Below are 19,387 nucleotides of genomic sequence, written 5' to 3' on the forward strand. Positions count from 1 at the left end.
CTTTTGTAGATCATACCCGGTTCTGGTTCCTGAAAGTACCGGGTTTATGTACCTCTAGTTTGGACTTCGGATATTTGCTACTTACTACCGGTCTACTACCATTTTCAACTTTTGACCCATAACTCCATAAGCCATAAAAGACTCGGGTCTGAAGGCCCAAAGCATATTAATCTTGTCTTCAAATCTTGAACTAGGCCCAAGTGGATTCATATTGAGATGATAATTCGTTTCATAAGTGCGCAATCCATTTTTAAGAAGTTATTCATCATGTGTCATATTGAGGCTAGTTGATCTCTATGAGACTATGTTTGGCGTAAGTCTTTTAGTAGCTTTAAGCTTTAAACATTTAAGAAAAAGTTAATACTTAATTAAAAGTCTTGTTTGGTTCAAGGAGCTTGAAGCTTTTAGGTCAGCAGAAAAAACTTAAAGCTTAAAGCTTATACTAGTAGCGTTTAGGAAGAGCTGCAAGCTTTTAGGATTTTAATTTACTTAAATAATCTTCCAAAATAAATACATTTATTATTAGTGTTTTTTACTTATGCCCATTTTAGTAAATTTATACATTTTATTAAAAGCTCCAGCTACTCTGTCAAATGTCTAAATATATCTAAAAAGCTACAGCTACCAGCTATAGCTTTCAGTCACCAACTTCCAGCTAGTTTTGCCAAACATACCCTTAGTTGTCTAATCTCACGATGAAGTCTTTTTCTTCTTTTAATTGAAATGTTTCATGTTATATCATATATACCACACCAAATATCTGCTTAACTACTATATCCAATATTTTTTTAGAGGATTTTAAGTGGTTGCGAGTGAAGAAGAAAGAAAATTATATTTTTTTAATATATTTAAAAGTGTTGTGAGTGGAGGAGACCGAAAAACTAATTATAAAGATATAAAAAAATATTATTTAATTGTATATGAGAGAAAAAATGTAGTATTTTTAATGCAATTATAAAGATAGATAGAGAGAAATTGTCGTGAATGCTCTTAGTCAAATACCTCTTAGATCTAAACCCGAACAATCATATCATGTTTGGTCTTTTGGTGTGTGTGAACTATTAGTCAAATATGTTGAGTATTTTATAAACTAATTGAATACCAAACACTCGTTGCCAATAACGTTTTACAACCATTACTAATTTTGAACCACATGATTTCCCGTTACAAAAAAAAAAATAAACAATAAATATATAGGACCTGAATAACTAATACATTTTGGTTATAGCGACATCTCTGCAAGCTGAACAACATTATTAGTAGCCTCTTTGAGTATTAATCCCCACAAACAAAGATATCTAATTTGTACCAACAAAACACAAAAAACATATGTGAAACAATAACTTAACCAAAAAAAAACACTTGTTCAAGATTCACACATCCATGATTCCCATCTTGAGACTCATCTTGACGAACCCGATCAACCACCACGTCATCCTTGTTTGAAACCTCCAAAAGAATAGAAAAATGATTAGTAGCTTGATCATCTATAACCACCATACCCGGAGGTTAACACGTCCACAACGATCAAAAACAAAATTTTTAACCATGATATGTTATGATTACTTATAAGTCATTATGTCAATTATTTAACATAAAAACTACCTGCTAGGAATCTCCCGCCTGCTCGTGCCACCTGATGAAAACGAAACGATGTGATCGTTGTAATCTATACCACCAAACCAACACCATTAACATCACTTTGATCCGTGGGATTATCAAGTGTATCATATAGCGGGCCATCATTGTCAACTACAAACACCAGTATAATATTGTTTTCTGTCGGTTCCAGTACTCGGTATTATAACGGGTCAAGCATGTTCAGTTGTTCACCACATACACTAAGGAAATGATTATTGGATTTCAATAATTAAGGTAAAGCTTTAGTTTTTCTTGGTAAATAAAGAAATTAAGGACTATAACAAATTCTGAAATGGTTCTTGGAATGGTTCTTGGAATTATAATCAAATTCTGTTCAACACATGCTTCATTAACCAATGAATTCGCTAAAATTGTATTTCATTCAAATAGAATTGATAAATTATACGATTCATTTAGTTGTCTATAAATCTAACTTTTGAAAAAAATTAATTATTTAGTGGTGTTAACATTTCTTGATCTCATCTTTAGTTGCTTAGTATCTATAGAAATTCTTTATAACGCAAGAAAGATTCACACATATATAGATTTTAATAATATTTCTTAAATTCGGCATTAATTATGAATATATTACTTCATTATCTATAAACCATTAACTTAGATTATATATTTAGAATAAGTAATCATCAATTATAACAACATAAATGTTGTTAATAAGAAAAATAAACAATAAAAGAACAAATCGTACCTCAATACCTCGTGCCTCTTCAATCCGTAAAAAAGTAAATGAGAAAGTGTTTAAACGGACAAAGAAGAGATTGACAATAACTACATAAGTCCAATGACTGCCAGATAAGTCTAAAGTTAGCAAAAACAAATGTCGCGTGAATAATGTGAACTCCATGAGCCATGTTTCTGCTCTTGTAAGCAACTCTAACTTAGGGGGTGTTTGGGATTTCTTATTTTTCTCTTCTTATAACTTATGAAATTGAATAAGTCCTTTTTTCACCATTTTAGTGTTTGGAAACTTATAAGAACTTATGGGTTTCTCCTTATTGATAAGGTTAAAAGATGGGTTTTGAATAAGTTGGGATATCCTAACTTATCTCCTTATATGTTTTGAAATACTCTTTCCACCCTTATTCCCTTATTCCACCAAATCCTATACTTGTATAAAAATGTCTTTTTTGGTCATTTTACATCAATAAGTTAAACCAAACAATTTTAAAAAAATAACTTATTGACTTATATTAATCCAAACACTTTTTTTAAAACTCCTTATGAAATAATCATAAGAACTTTTCTACTTATCACAAAAAGTTCTTTTCATCTTAAATAAGGAATCCCAAACACACCCTTACTACAATGAACAGATCGGAGTTTACACACCAAATCATAAAGTTCTAAGCTTAAATTTTCTTTTAACCTACTGTTTATAACTTGAGTTTATGAACTTGATACAAAGTAGACTTGCTATTAAAATTTTGTTACCTGCATAGTTTCGACTTCAATTGGAATCAGAACAATAATCCATTTTAGTTATCCTAAACAGATGAGATAATAAATAAACATGATTTGTATAATAAGCTTAGTATTTACCTTCCTAAATTGCCACAAAACATAGTCCTTGTTTCACGACATCAATCCCCGAATTAAATCTGACGCTCCTTAGGTGAAGCAACTGCAACAAACTTTCACTTGAAACAAATTAAAGGAATCTCATGGCAGATGCTTTCAATTGTACAATTCAATCCAAAGCATAATAAAAATAGAATCAACGGACATCCTTTAAATTAAAGTTACCCCTATATATTTAATTAGTTACAAACTTTACCTCTTATATAAAGGAAAGTACCAAATCATGTGAGTTTGTTTAGAAAATTAATTTAAAGCAACATAATGTAGAAGACGAACATCATTATTGTTGGGGATTTCTGCAATCATATATCTTAGGAAAATCTGAGAGTCGTGAAACACTTTCAGATCAAAACTATTTGTTGGTTTCCAAATGTTTTGACCGGATAAAACTCAGATTGAGTGCAAGAATCTGTATGATGATTGAGAGAGTTTCTGAACCAGAGAGAAAAATCGTATGATCAATGGCAGTTTTAATTAGGGTTAGGCAGTTGTAACTGCCTTTGCAGTTATCTGATTTTGAAATTTAAAATCATGAAATACGCTCTAGAATTTGTGACAAATAAAACATAGGAAATTTAATTTAATTAAATTTCTAATGTGTTTTCTAATATAACAATATATGCCTGGCAGCTCGACCCCAGCCAGGGGCGCTGCCCCTTGGACCCTGTCAGGGGCTGCCGCCCTTCGCACTCCGCTACCAGGGGCGCTGCCCCCGGACTCCCGCCAAGGGGGAGTTGCCCCCTTGGAACCCCCATGAATTAGAGGCTTCGCCCCTAAGTACCAATAGGATTATAAATTATAATAAGATCAAATAAGTGTGCACCCCGCAACCGACTTATTTAGATTCGTATTACAATTAACTTGATCAACAAGTTAATCCTTAATTACACTAAAATCACTAACAATTATAATATGGAGCATATAAGTGTGTGTATTGTTATATGAGGTAGGTAAAGTATATACTGAATCAGTGATTGGTACCAAACCATAAGAAAAAAACACATTTTTAATAATATACAGGAAGTGAAACACTACATGAAGCAACAGGTTGGGAAGCAATATCAAATTATTTTACATGACTTGAATACGAAATATAAATATTAAGTATCAAAATATACAAAAAGATTTTTTTAATCTGCCCAAAAGAAAATTACACGGTTTGTATTGGTTCAATAAGGGCCGTAGATCATCCGACTTCAAGCCATACTGCTCGTATCCCTGTTCTTGACAACCCGTTATGTATAATTAGATTTCAAGCCCAAACATATTTCGAACTCATTAACAGTTTACTCATCTTATTTCCTACAAAACATCCAGATAGATTTAGTAACTGCATCATATTAAGAACTCAACTAAATCAAAACCCATTAAATCATGAATCGATTTTGGTAAAAGGCTGTGTTCGGTTGAACACAATGGGTTCAAACATTGACCTATATAACCCAATTACTTGGGTAAGACTAAAAGTAAACATCAACAATAAAATTGCACCTATAGTCTTTTTAATAACTGATTATCTAAGATGATTCACATATTGATATCATAACCAAAACCAGAAAAACAACACGTTTGATGATCTTTTGTTAAAGAACTTCAGTAAGGACATTTTTTGAATAGGTGGGGATCATAATATCCGGATTGGAGAAAAACTGCACTTGCTGATCTTGATCACTACCAACAACATAAACCCGATCAGGTGAAGCATTCACATGGGTTCCAATCACACCATAACTTAATGATTTAAAAGGTTTAAGAGACTAAATATACACATTGGACAACCTTAACCTATTTGACCCGCTTGAACCATCTATCAATTCCTTTTTAGGATTACCCGTTAGAGGTAACGAACAACCAAAATCAGCCATAGGAACTCCTAACAAAAATGGAGACGCAGGGACGAAGCTTAGTGAGGGCCGGGGGTGGCCCCGCCCCCCCCCCCCCCCGGTTTTTTTGCGTAATAGTGTAAATTTACTTGTTTTCGTCCGAAATTTTGTATACGTAGTGTAAATTTAGCCGTTTTCGGCCGAAAATTTGAGCCCGACCCCCTCCGTTTTTGAAATTCTTTATACATTTTGAGTCCGCCCCCCCCCCCCCCACGCCGGTGCCTTAGTCCAAGCTTCGCCACTGTGGAGACGAACATGTTCATCCTCAATTAGACCTAATTATGTGACTAATATAGGAAATTAGAAGCCAAAGCTATATGCTTAACCACGAAACAAACATTTAGACACCTATAGGACTAATTAAGTTCACCAAATTAGCCCTAATTTCTCATAACACCACACCAAACAATCTCAAATTAATAATAGATCCAAAGCATGAAAGCCGAGATTCCTAAATCAGTTCAACAACATAAAAATCAACGAATAACGAAAGCCACTGTGACAACTGCCCGAATCCGACCCGACCCAGGTACCCGTTTTCGAATCCGATTCTTTTTATGATTTAAATTTTTATTATTAATCTTTGTAAAATTTAACATTAAATAAATTATATATATATATTTTTATATTACTTACTAATATTAATAGTAATTCCTTCCCGCCCTTTTCTCTTTCTTGTCGCCGTCCCGCTCTTTTGTCTTTCTTGTCGCCGTCCCGCCCCTTTGCTTAACCCTTGAGCCTTGAACCCCTTTTCCTCTTAACTCTTTGCTTGTCCTTTGGTTCTTCCCGCCTAAGGATGTCTGCGCAGCTCCACGCGCCAGACTCCTTACAAGGAAGCCTGCGTGAAGACTAGTTGTTCTCGCAGCACGCTAAGAACGGTAGTTCTTCCCGCGACGCGCTAAGAATTGTAGTTCTTCCCGCGGCGCGCTAAGGATCTAAGTTCTTCCCGCGACGCGCTAAGGTTTGTTCTGTCTGCCTTCGCCCTCGCGCGTGCGCTCGTATCTTCTCGCGCTAAACCTTAAGCCTTTTCTTCAGTTTAGGTCAGCCTGCATGCTTTTATCTTATCTTTTGTTTGAGCTCTTTACATCTGTCCGAAAAGCCACTTTCGGCGCAGCATGCGCACCAATCCTATTGGTTGACAGAAAAAGTGACTGACATTATCTTTTGAAATCTTCTTTTGCATGCCTTGAACAGTGTTTTACCTGACTTCTCCCATGCTTTACCTGTAACCTGTCAGCCCTTTTTCCTGTTCCCCTGCAGCTGCCGGCGTATCTTTGATATCTTTTGCTTTTGGATTCTTATGCTTTTTAATATCTTTTGCTTGATTTGATAAGATCTTTTCCTCTTTTCTAGGGATTGTGTTCCCTAGGGTTTGCCTATAAATATAGCTATTTTCTTAACACTTCACACACTACACTTAATCACTCCCCATATCTCTCTCCCTTTGCTCTCTGCCCTAATTCCTCAGCCGCCTCCACTCTCTTGCCTCCGTCTTCTCTTCTGTTCTGCCCAGATTTCCGGTAATATATAATATATAATAATTTGTTAAAGATACATATTACTATGCTAACATATATTCAAGACATAAAACCAATCGTTAAACCAATAACCTCTTATTTATAGGTTAACTTGTGCTTATTTAAAAGTTGGTTCTTGCATTACCTTTCAACGCACCGTTTACATGTGAGTAATCTCGTACCTAATCCCTTTTTATTTTTAATGTTTTGGGATGTTCATGTGTTCGTACAAACTTGAGTCTTAAACTTGTTTATGAACTTTTGTCGCGCAAAACCCCATGTGTTATGGACGTAGACTTGGCTGTTTATTTGTATGTGTGGATCATTAACCGTCTTGTCGGCCTATTCCGCAGTTTTCATGGATCCATTAGATGAACACGGGAGAACTATCGTTTATGATTTCTCTTTTGTTTACACTTGCACAGTTTTCTTGTTTTTGTGCTCAATTGGGAGCACGGATTGAACTATGAGCTATGATCTAAGGCTTGATCACAATCTGATTACACCCTTGTTGAACACCAGTTATACACATGATGCGCGCAGATATTGTTATCTATTTATATGTATTAATCTTGATTTCTCACCGACACGCAAGTGTTGACGTTTTATTTTAACACATGTTCAGGTTTGCTGTAGCTGTTTCTGGAAGCTTGAGGACACATAGGATGTTTTCTTTTCTTTTGGACCTAGTTTAAAATGTAACAAGACAAGTTTATGTTAATTGAATATTTTAAGTTATGATATGATTTATGTTACTTTATGTCATGTTCTGCGCGTGCGCAAGGAAATGTATTTATTAAATATTGACACCCAAATAGTGTCGCGAGTAATGAAACAATACGTGGCGCCCCGATGTATAATCCGCCATCGGTCGGGGTGTTACAGATTGGTATCAGAGCTCCGTGACTTTAGGATAGGTGGTTAGACGTAACGACCTAGAATACCTAAGAGTCCCTTTTCGCGCATGAGAAATATCTCATGTTTGCGCGCTAATTGTTATTTACTCGATATTTATAAAATATGCTGGCGCATACGCAGCACTTGATTTCATGTTTTATTCGCGATCTTTCGATTTTTATTAAATTTCAATTTATTTCTTTACTTGTATATTCGTTTGTTGAGGGGATTGAAAATCCGAGAAGTCATGGTGGTACATGAATAGTTGATTTTCAATTACCATTAACCTTATGTTTTAAATTGAAGATTTGAAAAGTCATGGTGATACATGAATTGTCAATCTCCAATATTCGTTTACTCGATATTTTAAATTGAAGATTTGAAAAGTCATGGTGATACATGAATTGTCAACCTTCAATGCTCATTTACTTGTATATTTTAAATTGAGAATTCGGAAAGTCATGGTGATGCATGAATTGTCGATTTCCAATTCGAATTCATTACCTGTATTAAGTTTGCATTTAAATTCATATTTTACTTCAAAATTTGATAGCATTTAACTTCACGAGACAAGCTTTACGACGGTATACTATGCGCTAAAACGATTTCCTATACCAAGATATTAACAAAAATTAAAACTTTTATAGAATGCCTCCGCTATCAGCTCGTTATCAAAGGAGAGAAGCCTCTCGCAGGCGTAGACAGCAACGTTCCCAGGAAATGGCCGCCGCAATAGCCCAAGCCTTAAACCGAAATAATCCCAACCCCTCCGGATACAATATTAAATCCTTTAATGCGGGTAACCCTCCAAAATTCACAGGACTTGAAGGAGCCACCGTAATGCTCCAATGGCTCGAGAAAATTGAAAACACTTTCCTCCATACCCAATGCCCTCCAGACCGACGAACCTTATACGCCTCAAGTGTCCTAGAGTCAAGGGCGCTTACTTGGTGGAACGGAGTAGCTCATGCGCGTGGCGTAGAGGCTGCTTCTAGCATGCTCTGGGAGGAATTCAAGGAAATCTTGACGCGAGAGTTCTGCCCTCCCAACGAAGTAAAGCGCCTGGAGGAAGAGTTTTGGAACCTGAAACAGTACAGTGGCGAAGCGCGCGAGTACGCGACGCGCTTCTATGAACTAAGTTTGCTTGTCCCACACTTAGTTACCCCTTCCCGCCGAGCCATCGAGAAGTTCCTTGGGGGTCTCCCCATGGAAATCCAAGATTCTGTATGGGCCAGGAACCCACTAACCCTCCCTGACGCCATCGAGTTGGCCGCTGTGCTCAGCGACAACCATGTCAGGGCAGGAACTCTGTTCCTGCGGGGAGCCGAAAAGACCAAACCCACCAAGACTGTCCCAGAACCAACAGAAACCAAACCAGAACCCTCAAACCGTAACAACCTTAAGCGCAGGCGCAAAACCAATCACCAAGCCTACGCGCTTACCAGCCCGCCCATTGTCCAGCAACCCACCTACCAACCTCCAGTTTACGCGCCTAACCCACTGTCGACCTACCCAACACCTCCTGTAGTCCACAACTATGCCTTAACCAATCCAGCACTCCCTGCCCCGCCAACTAAGAAACCCTACACAGGAAACCAACCCTTTTGCCCAACCTGTAGACTTCACCATCCAACTCAAGTCCCGTGCCGACAATGTAACCGATGTGGCCGTACTGGTCACACTGCTGAGAACTGTAGAGTCCTTCCAGCCAACCCAATCGCGCAAACACCACCAACTTTCCCGCTAAACCCACAACCAACATACCCTAATCCACGACCCAGGTCGTGCTATAACTGCGGTGAGCCCAGTCATTTCCGGAACGCGTGCCCGAGACTACAAGTTCAGATTACGCAAGCGAACCCGGTTAACCAAATTTCAAACCAAGTGACGCGCGGCCGAGCTTTTAATATAACCGCGCACCAAGCGCAAGCGAATAATGACGTGGTTAATGGTACATTTTTACTTAACGGACAATATGCATCTATGCTTTTTGATACTGGCGCCGATAGAAGTTTTATTTCTCGCGCTTTTGAGCAGAAACTTGCGTGACCGCGCATAAACTTAAACGAAAACTTTTCAGTTGAATTGGCTAATGGTGAAACTATTTTAATAAACTCTGTGATCAAAGATTGCACGCTTAACCTTAACGAACACGATTTTCTAATCGACCTCATTCCTATGCCGCTTGGAAGCTTTGATGTTATTATCGGTATGGACTGGCTCTCGCAAAATCGCGCCGAAGTTATTTGCGCCAAAAAGATGATTCGCATTCCTCGAGAAAATGGTGATCTTCATATCTACGGCGAGAAACCATCTAACGGTCTTAAACTTATGTCATGCACTGAAGCCCGAAGACTTTTGCGGAAGAAATGTGTTGCATTCTTAGCCCATGTGGTCAAACCCGATGAAGGAAAGAAGAAGCTTTCTGAAATCCCCATCGTGCGTGACTTTCCTGAAGTCTTTCCCGATGATCTTTCTGGTTTACCTCCCGCTCGGGAAGTCGAGTTTCGTGTTGATCTTGTCCCTGGAGCATCTCCCGTAGCCAAATCTCCTTATCGTCTTGCACCCGCTGAAATGCAAGAATTAGCAAGTCAACTTCAAGAGTTGACCGCTAAAGGATTCATTCGCCCTAGCTCTTCGCCCTGGGGTGCTCCGGTGTTGTTCGTTAAAAAGAAAGATGGTACGTTTCGCATGTGTATTGATTACCGCGAGCTGAACAAGCTCACCATTAAGAACCGGTATCCCTTACCGCGTATTGACGACCTCTTTGATCAACTCCAAGGTGCCTCTTGTTTCTCCAAGATCGATCTCCGTTCTGGCTATCACCAGTTGCGTATCCGGGAAGAGGATATTCCCAAGACTGCTTTTCGAACCCGCTATGGCCATTTTGAATTCTTGGTCATGTCCTTCGGTTTAACCAACGCACCCGCCGTTTTCATGGATCTAATGAATCGGGTGTGTAGGCCTTTCTTGGATAAATTTGTGATTGTGTTTATCGATGACGTTCTGGTTTATTCCAAAACCAAGGCCGAGCATGAGCAACATCTTCGGTTGGTGTTGCAAAAGCTTCAAACCGAGCAACTCTTTGCCAAACTCTCCAAGTGTGAGTTTTGGTCGGATGAAGTACAGTTTCTTGGTCATGTTGTAAACAAGATGGGTATTCATGTCGACCCATCCAAGATTGAAGCAATCAAGAACTGGATTACACCGTCCACTCCTACCGAAATCCGTTCCTTTTTGGGCTTAGCTGGCTACTACCGGCGATTTATTTCGAACTTCTCAAAGATCGCTTTGCCTTTAACAGCTTTAACGCACAAAGGCAAACCGTATATTTGGGGCTCGAAGCAAGAAGAAGCCTTTCTGAAGCTCAAGCAATTGTTGTGCGAAGCTCCTGTTCTAGCGTTACCTGAGGGTAATGATGATTTTGTCGTGTATTGTGATGCCTCCAACCAAGGTCTCGGTTGTGTTCTTATGCAACGAGGCAAGGTTATCGCTTACGCGTCAAGGCAACTCAAAATTCACGAAAAGAATTATACGACTCATGACCTCGAACTTGGTGCAGTTGTATTTGCCTTAAAAATCTGGAGACACTACCTCTATGGTACTAAGTGTATCCTTTACACCGACCATAAAAGCCTTCAGCATATTTTTGATCAAAAGGAACTTAACATGAGACAACGCCGATGGAACGAACTCATCAGCGATTATGATTGTGAGATCCGTTATCACCCTGGAAAGGCTAATGTGGTAGCCGATGCGCTCAGCCGAAAACCCAGCCAACTTAACTGTATCTTGCCGCGCACGCAGCTTCACTTCGCGCCGATTCAAAGCAATCTTGAATCACGCATTCGTGACGCGCAACGCGCATCGATTAGCAATGGCAACCTTCGCGCCGAGTTAGCGTGTGGCGCGGAAGCGCATTTTGTCCCTAATCTGAGTGGAATTCTCTGCTATCTCAATCGCATCTGGATCCCCAATGATGAGAATCTTCGCACTGTCTTACTGTGTGAAGCGCACAAATCTCGGTATTCAGTTCATCCTGGTGCTGACAAAATGTACAAAGATTTGCGCCTTTCTTTTTGGTGGCCTGGTATGAAAAAGGATATTGCTGTGTTCGTAGCTAAATGCCTAACTTGTTCTAAGGTAAAAGCTGAACATCAACGCCCATCTGGTTTGCTCGAACAACCTGAAATTCCTACGTGGAAATAGGAAAGTATAGCAATGGACTTTATCACCAAGTTACCCTTGACCGCAAGCAAACATGATAGCATTTGGGTAATAGTGGATCGATTGACCAAGTCTGCCCACTTTCTGCCCATTCGTGAAACCTACCGTGTTGAACAACTTGCGCATCTTTATGTCAAGGAAATTGTCTGCCGTCATGGTACTCCTTTGAGCATCATATCCGATCGCGATGGCCGTTTTATATCTCGCTTTTGGAAATCTCTCCAATCTGCGCTAGGAACTCGCTTGGACATGAGTACTGCATATCATCCTCAGACTGACGGACAGTCTGAGCGAACCATCCAACCCTTGAGGATATGCTTCGATCTTGTGTTCTTGATTTTGGAGGTAATTGGGATTCACACCTACCTCTGGTCGAGTTCTCTTATAATAACAGCTATCATTCCAGCATCGGTATGGCCCCATTTGAAGCACTTTACGGTCGAAAGTGCCGTTCACCGATTTGTTGGAACGAAGTGGGTGAAGTTCAAATCACAGGACCCGAACTAGTTCAAGAGACAACCGATAAAATCGCCAAGATCCGTGATCATCTGCTGACTGCCAGAAGCCGACAGAAGAGTTACGCAGATCGCAGGCGGAAGCCTCTCGAATTTCTAGTTGGCGATCTTGTTATTCTCAAAGTGTCGCCCTGGAAGGGTGTTGTCCGCTATGGGAAGAAAGGTAAGCTTGCACCTCGTTATGTTGGTCCATTCAAGATTCTTGCGAGGGTGGGAAAAGTTGCCTACAAGCTAGACCTGCCGCCCGCGCTCTGCAATGTGCATCCAACTTTCCATGTATCCAATCTCAAGAAATGTTTAGCTGACGAGAACCTCCACATACCACTTGATGAAGTTCAAGTTGATGAGTCTATGCATTTCGTTGAGAAGCCTGTTGAGATTATGGATCGCGAGGTAAAGCAAACCAAGCGCAGTCGCATCCCTATTGTTAAAGTTCGTTGGCAGTCCAAGCGCGGAGCCGAGTTCACTTGGGAAAGGGAAGATCAAATGAAGATCAAGTACCCGCACCTTTTCTCTGCGCAACCTACTTCGAGATAAATTTCGGGACGAAATTTCTTAAAGTAGGGGAGACTGTGACAACTGCCCGAATCCGACCCGACCCAGGTACCCGTTTTCGAATCCGATTCTTTTTATGATTTAAATTTTTATTATTAATCTTTGTAAAATTTAACATTAAATAAATTATATATATATATTTTTATATTACTTACTAATATTAATAGTAATTCCTTCCCGCCCTTTTCTCTTTCTTGTCGCCGTCCCGCTCTTTTGTCTTTCTTGTCGCCGTCCCGCCCCTTTGCTTAACCCTTGAGCCTTGAACCCCTTTTCCTCTTAACTCTTTGCTTGTCCTTTGGTTCTTCCCGCCTAAGGATGTCTGCGCAGCTCCACGCGCCAGACTCCTTACAAGGAAGCCTGCGTGAAGACTAGTTGTTCTCGCAGCGCGCTAAGAACGGTAGTTCTTCCCGCGACGCGCTAAGAATTGTAGTTCTTCCCGCGGCGCGCTAAGAATGGTAGTTCTTCCCGCGGCGCGCTAAGGATCTAAGTTCTTCCCGCGACGCGCTAAGGTTTGTTCTGTCTGCCTTCGCCCTCGCGCGTGCGCTCGTATCTTCTCGCGCTAAACCTTAAGCCTTTTCTTCAGTTTAGGTCAGCCTGCATGCTTTTATCTTATCTTTTGTTTGAGCTCTTTACATCTGTCCGAAAAGCCACTTTCGGCGCAGCATGCGCACCAATCCTATTGGTTGACAGAAAAAGTGACTGACATTATCTTTTGAAATCTTCTTTTGCATGCCTTGAACAGTGTTTTACCTGACTTCTCCCATGCTTTACCTGTAACCTGTTAGCCCTTTTTCCTGTTCCCCTGCAGCTGCCGGCGTATCTTTGATATCTTTTGCTTTTGGATTCTTATGCTTTTTAATATCTTTTGCTTGATTTGATAAGATCTTTTCCTCTTTTCTAGGGATTGTGTTCCCTAGGGTTTGCCTATAAATATAGCTATTTTCTTAACACTTCACACACTACACTTAATCACTCCCCATATCTCTCTCCCTTTGCTCTCTGCCCTAATTCCTCAGCCGCCTCCACTCTCTTGCCTCCGTCTTCTCTTCTGTTCTGCCCAGATTTCCGGTAATATATAATATATAATAATTTGTTAAAGATACATATTACTATGCTAACATATATTCAAGACATAAAACCAATCGTTAAACCAATAACCTCTTATTTATAGGTTAACTTGTGCTTATTTAAAAGTTGGTTCTTGCATTACCTTTCAACGCACCGTTTACATGTGAGTAATCTCGTACCTAATCCCTTTTTATTTTTAATGTTTTGGGATGTTCATGTGTTCGTACAAACTTGAGTCTTAAACTTGTTTATGAACTTTTGTCGCGCAAAACCCCATGTGTTATGGACGTAGACTTGGCTGTTTATTTGTATGTGTGGATCATTAACCGTCTTGTCGGCCTATTCCGCAGTTTTCATGGATCCATTAGATGAACACGGGAGAACTATCGTTTATGATTTCTCTTTTGTTTACACTTGCACAGTTTTCTTGTTTTTGTGCTCAATTGGGAGCACGGATTGAACTATGAGCTATGATCTAAGGCTTGATCACAATCTGATTACACCCTTGTTGAACACCAGTTATACACATGATGCGCGCAGATATTGTTATCTATTTATATGTATTAATCTTGATTTCTCACCGACACGCAAGTGTTGACGTTTTATTTTAACACATGTTCAGGTTTGCTGTAGCTGTTTCTGGAAGCTTGAGGACACATAGGATGTTTTCTTTTCTTTTGGACCTAGTTTAAAATGTAACAAGACAAGTTTATGTTAATTGAATATTTTAAGTTATGATATGATTTATGTTACTTTATGTCATGTTCTGCGCGTGCGCAAGGAAATGTATTTATTAAATATTGACACCCAAATAGTGTCGCGAGTAATGAAACAATACGTGGCGCCCCGATGTATAATCCGCCATCGGTCGGGGTGTTACAGCCACCGTTAGGGTTTGTAGCATCGTCGTAATGATAATGGTGGTGGTGACGTGCTACTCAGATCTGTATAGCTCCCCAGGATATTTATACGGTTTGATCTGTAGGCTCCCAAGCAGTGATTTCTAGTCATGATTCAAGTCTTTAGGATTTTCTGTATTGCTAGAAGAAATAAAGAAAACCCATGAGGGGAAGGGTTATGACCCGTGTAAGAGCTATCCGGGTCAAATCGGGTTAAATCAATTACAAATTAAACAATCTAATGACTTTAAAGGAGGTGTGGAGCGACCAGAGCGCGATAAATAGGATTTTTAAGGTTTCATTTATGCAGATTATAGATAGATAGATTTATGATTTTAATTAATGAGGGATAATATATTTACCCCAAACAAGTAGTTCTTTGGGGAGAACAACAACTTTCCCCCTTCCCGAAAACCATTTAAACGTACGCTAATGTTTTCAAGAGTTGTACGTAATTACGTGTATAGAAGAGTTAATTACATAAATGGTTCCTTTGGTTTGACATAAATAACATGTTTGTATTGGAAAATAAATATATAACTAGTGCATATGACAACTGGCGTTGCAGCGGAGCCGTTAAACCGTAACAAAAACAAAGATGGAAACGTTGATTACAAACACATGTTGGGCGTGATAATTCGAGTGTTCCGACACCTTAATACGTGTATCCAAAATAGATGTTATTTAATGTATATCGCTTGTTATCATCTTAATTTTATAATTATAAGTTATTTAAATTAATTATTTATAGATTTTGTGTACTATCATCTTAACTCTATTTCTATCATGCTTCTTGAAACATGTGATAGAAAGCAGAAGTATTTATATATAGGGACATAAAGTGTCACAAATGGAAAAAAAGTTAAGGAGAAATAGCAAAATAACAAATAATACTTTTCAACCGTAAATGTTGGAATTCGTGTAGGTTGGCCATGTGTAAGAAAAATACTTGTTGATGTTATAGTGAATTTCTATACCCATTGGATTTTTTCATCTTTTTTTTTATAATTTAGAAAAGGGATAACCGTCAGTTACTTTTAGGCATTATAATAATAGTTAGAGTCAAATGACATAATTGGTAGCTAAATGTTAGTTAATGAAACATGGGTAACAATATCTCGTTTTCAGACACAGATAAAATACAGGGAATTCGATAACAACAATTATAATCATCGATAATTGCCATAATTACATAAGATACATAGGGATTATTAAAATTTATAAGTGGGCTCAAGACTTTAGTGGGCTTAGACTATTATGGACTAGGGTTTTTACTTTTTACTTCTTCCCCCAGTCTAATTTTCACTCAATTTCTTACACCCAATTTTACATATGGCGAAAAATTAGGGTTTTTACAAACGTTATTTCTCCTCCATTGTTTACACCCAATTTCACCAACAATGGCGGAAAATGTTGTTGGAGATGACTTTCATTTTAGCTGGGTTGATCAAGGCGCCCTACCTCCCATTCGGGTACAAAGACGACGTAAGTTAACTTTATTGCATGTAATTAATGTCACGAAAATAATATTTATTTAATTTTTTATTTTAAAATGTAGCTACTGTTGGTATTAGAACAGAAGCAATCAACAATAAACTAAGAACTCCATAATTGAATAAGAACATAAGCTTTGATATTACTATATTTTTAGAGTGCATACAAAACATGGAGCCTGAGCCAAATATAAATAGTAGAGAAACAACGTAAATATCTCAACAAACTAACACCCACTAACAAAGTAACCGTTAGAGGCCCTTATTTAAAGCAAGAAGGAAAAGTTCAATGCCCCACGTGCATGCATTATTAACAGCTTCTGCATAATAACCGGAGTTTGAGTCAATCTTCATCACGTCACGCCCCCTTCCATCACACCCAACTTGTGTCTGAAAAATACAAATTTCTCTCAGGTTAAGAAATCAGCCAATTGATGATGAGTACTGCAGAGATATATTCCGCTTCTGTACTTGAGAGAGCCACCGTGTGCTGTTTTTTGGAACTCCAGGAAATCACCCCATGACCTATAGAAAAAACATAGGCCGACAGGATTTTAACTTCAAGACCCAAAAAATACTGCAATAAGCCCATATCAGTCATTTCAAAAGTGGTTGAATTCTTCAGTCAGCTAAGAGTTTGAAGCTGTATATATGATATCATCTACGTATAAGCATACATAGATTACATCATCAGAAGAAGTTCTCTTCACGTACAGGGTTGGCTTGTTATGACTTCTGTGATAATCATGGAGAGAGAAATAGGAATTGATCTTTGAATACCAGGCCCTGGGAGCCTGTTTGAGGCCATACAATGCCTTATGAAGCTTGTACACCATATCTTCTTTTCCTTGAACCACAAAACCCTCAGGTTGATCTACAAATATTTCTTCTGTTAAATCGCCATTAAGAAACGCTGATTTAACATCTAGTTGGTGAAGCTTCCAACCCATGTTTGTAGCCATTGCAAGAATAACTCGTATTGTTTCGAACCAAGCTACCAGAGCAAAGGTTTCCTGAAAGTCGATTCCTTCTTGCTGTGAATAACCCTTGGCAACAAGCCTTGCCTTATACTTCGTAACCATACCATCTGCGTCATAATTTGTCTTGAATAACCATTTAACACCAACAATATTCTTACTATGGGGTCTTTGAACTAATTCCCACGTCTGATTGTGAACAATAGACTGAAGTTCAGCTTCCATGGCATCTTGCCATTCTTTGCGTTTGGCCAGAGGCGGACTTACTCTATGAGGAAGGGGGGCAACTGCCCACCTTAAATTTTTAGTTTTTTTTGTTATATATGTGTGAAAATTTTGACAACCCCCCATAAAATTTTGTAAGCCGTAAGCATCGAATCTGTGTTTAATTGGAGATGGGGTGTTAAACTGTTGATGAATAGTGCTGATATAAATGGTAGGGTTTTGCAGGTTATGTTTGAGGAAGATGAAAGTGGTGGGAGTCTTGGGAACAACACCATTTAGAAAAAGTCAAAACTTCATTGAAATATATTTAACCAATTGTTTTGAAATCCGATTGCTATATTATTTTTAAATATATGATTTATTTTCTTATTATCTAAATAAGTCTGCTATTTACTGGTGTACTCATAGAACTTATTATTATTCTTTATCCAATGCTTATCAAATTACTAGAAGTCTAGAATGTATACTTGATTTCTATACAATTGTTTTATAATTTATCAATTTGCATGTATTTCACTCATATCATTATAAATAACTTTCAATATATTATGTTTCTTTATTATAATATAATATATTTTTAATAAAATTTCGACTATACATGTGACACTCTTATATTTCTACGCGCCACTGTTTAGTTTTTTTACGTCATTTTCACTTTTCGTTACTTTTATAATATTACGTATTTCGATAAAAGTTTTATTTAAAAATGAATGTCTACCGATATGATCGTTTCAACCTGTGGACCAGCTTCATGTTGTTGGATGATAGGATTATTAGTAGGTGATGGGTGATCAGTGGCTGAATTATGGGAGCTTGTGTTTGCATTTGGATAAAGGTGATGGGGTAGATGAATTGGCAGAAGGTGAGATAGTATTAGGATCTATTGAGTGGTTTAACCCCATAGGAGTAGGTAGTGCACTTTCTTGAGTGGTATATGGTGGATAGGTATCTTCTTCAAGTGGGAAAGGGTCAACAAAGTTGTAGCTACAATCAGGAGTAGTCTTGTCACCATGCCAATCCCATGCTCGGTATTCAATGAATAACACATCTCTTTTGATAGAAAATTTCTTGGTAACCGGGTCATACAACCTGTAACCACAGTTTTGAGATGAGCATCCAATAAAGATGTTTTTTTATATCTTATTATCCAGCTTGCGTCTCATCTGGGCAGGTATAAGAGCATGAGCAATGCACCCAGATATCTTCATATGTGAAAGAGTGGGCTTTTTTCCAGACCAAGCTTTTAAAGGTGTCTGGTTGGCTAACACTTTGGTGGGTGATCGATTGATGGTGTACACAGAGGTGGCGACCGCTTCAGCCGAAAACATGTTAGGAACGTGTCTGTCATGCAACATACACCTGGTGAGATTCATCACTGTGCGCCTTTTTCTTTCAACAACCCCATTGTGTTGAGGGGTATAAGGCACAGTAAGTTCCCTTTTAATTCCATTTTGTTCACAATAGTTGCTAAACTCAAGTGAACAAAATTCCCCTCCCCTGTCTGATCGTAAAACCTTGATCTTACACCCTACTTCGTTTTCAACCATGGCTCGAAATATTTTAAACTTTTGAAAAGCCTCATATTTGTTTTTAATAAAATATAACCAACACATGAGAGTAAGATCATCAACAAGGAGGAGATAATACAGACTATTAACGATACTTGGTATCTAATAATTGGGTTTTTGAATTTATATTTTTGTCCAACTCGGTTCGATGTTCGGGTTATTTTATTAAATAAACATATTGTGTTTATCGAGTTTAAATTTATTAATATATTATATTTTATTTACCTATAATTATAACTTTTATGTTTTGATAGTTTTAACCCAACCTATAAACTTTATATTTCTTTGTACCCATCCTCAAACATCAAGGACTAAAAGGGAAATTA

The sequence above is a fragment of the Bidens hawaiensis genome, unplaced genomic scaffold (genome assembly GCF_021521415.1).
Source record: "Bidens hawaiensis isolate Kalapana, Puna unplaced genomic scaffold, B.hawaiensis_p1.1 tig00034754_1, whole genome shotgun sequence".
NCBI lineage: Eukaryota > Viridiplantae > Streptophyta > Magnoliopsida > Asterales > Asteraceae > Bidens > Bidens hawaiensis.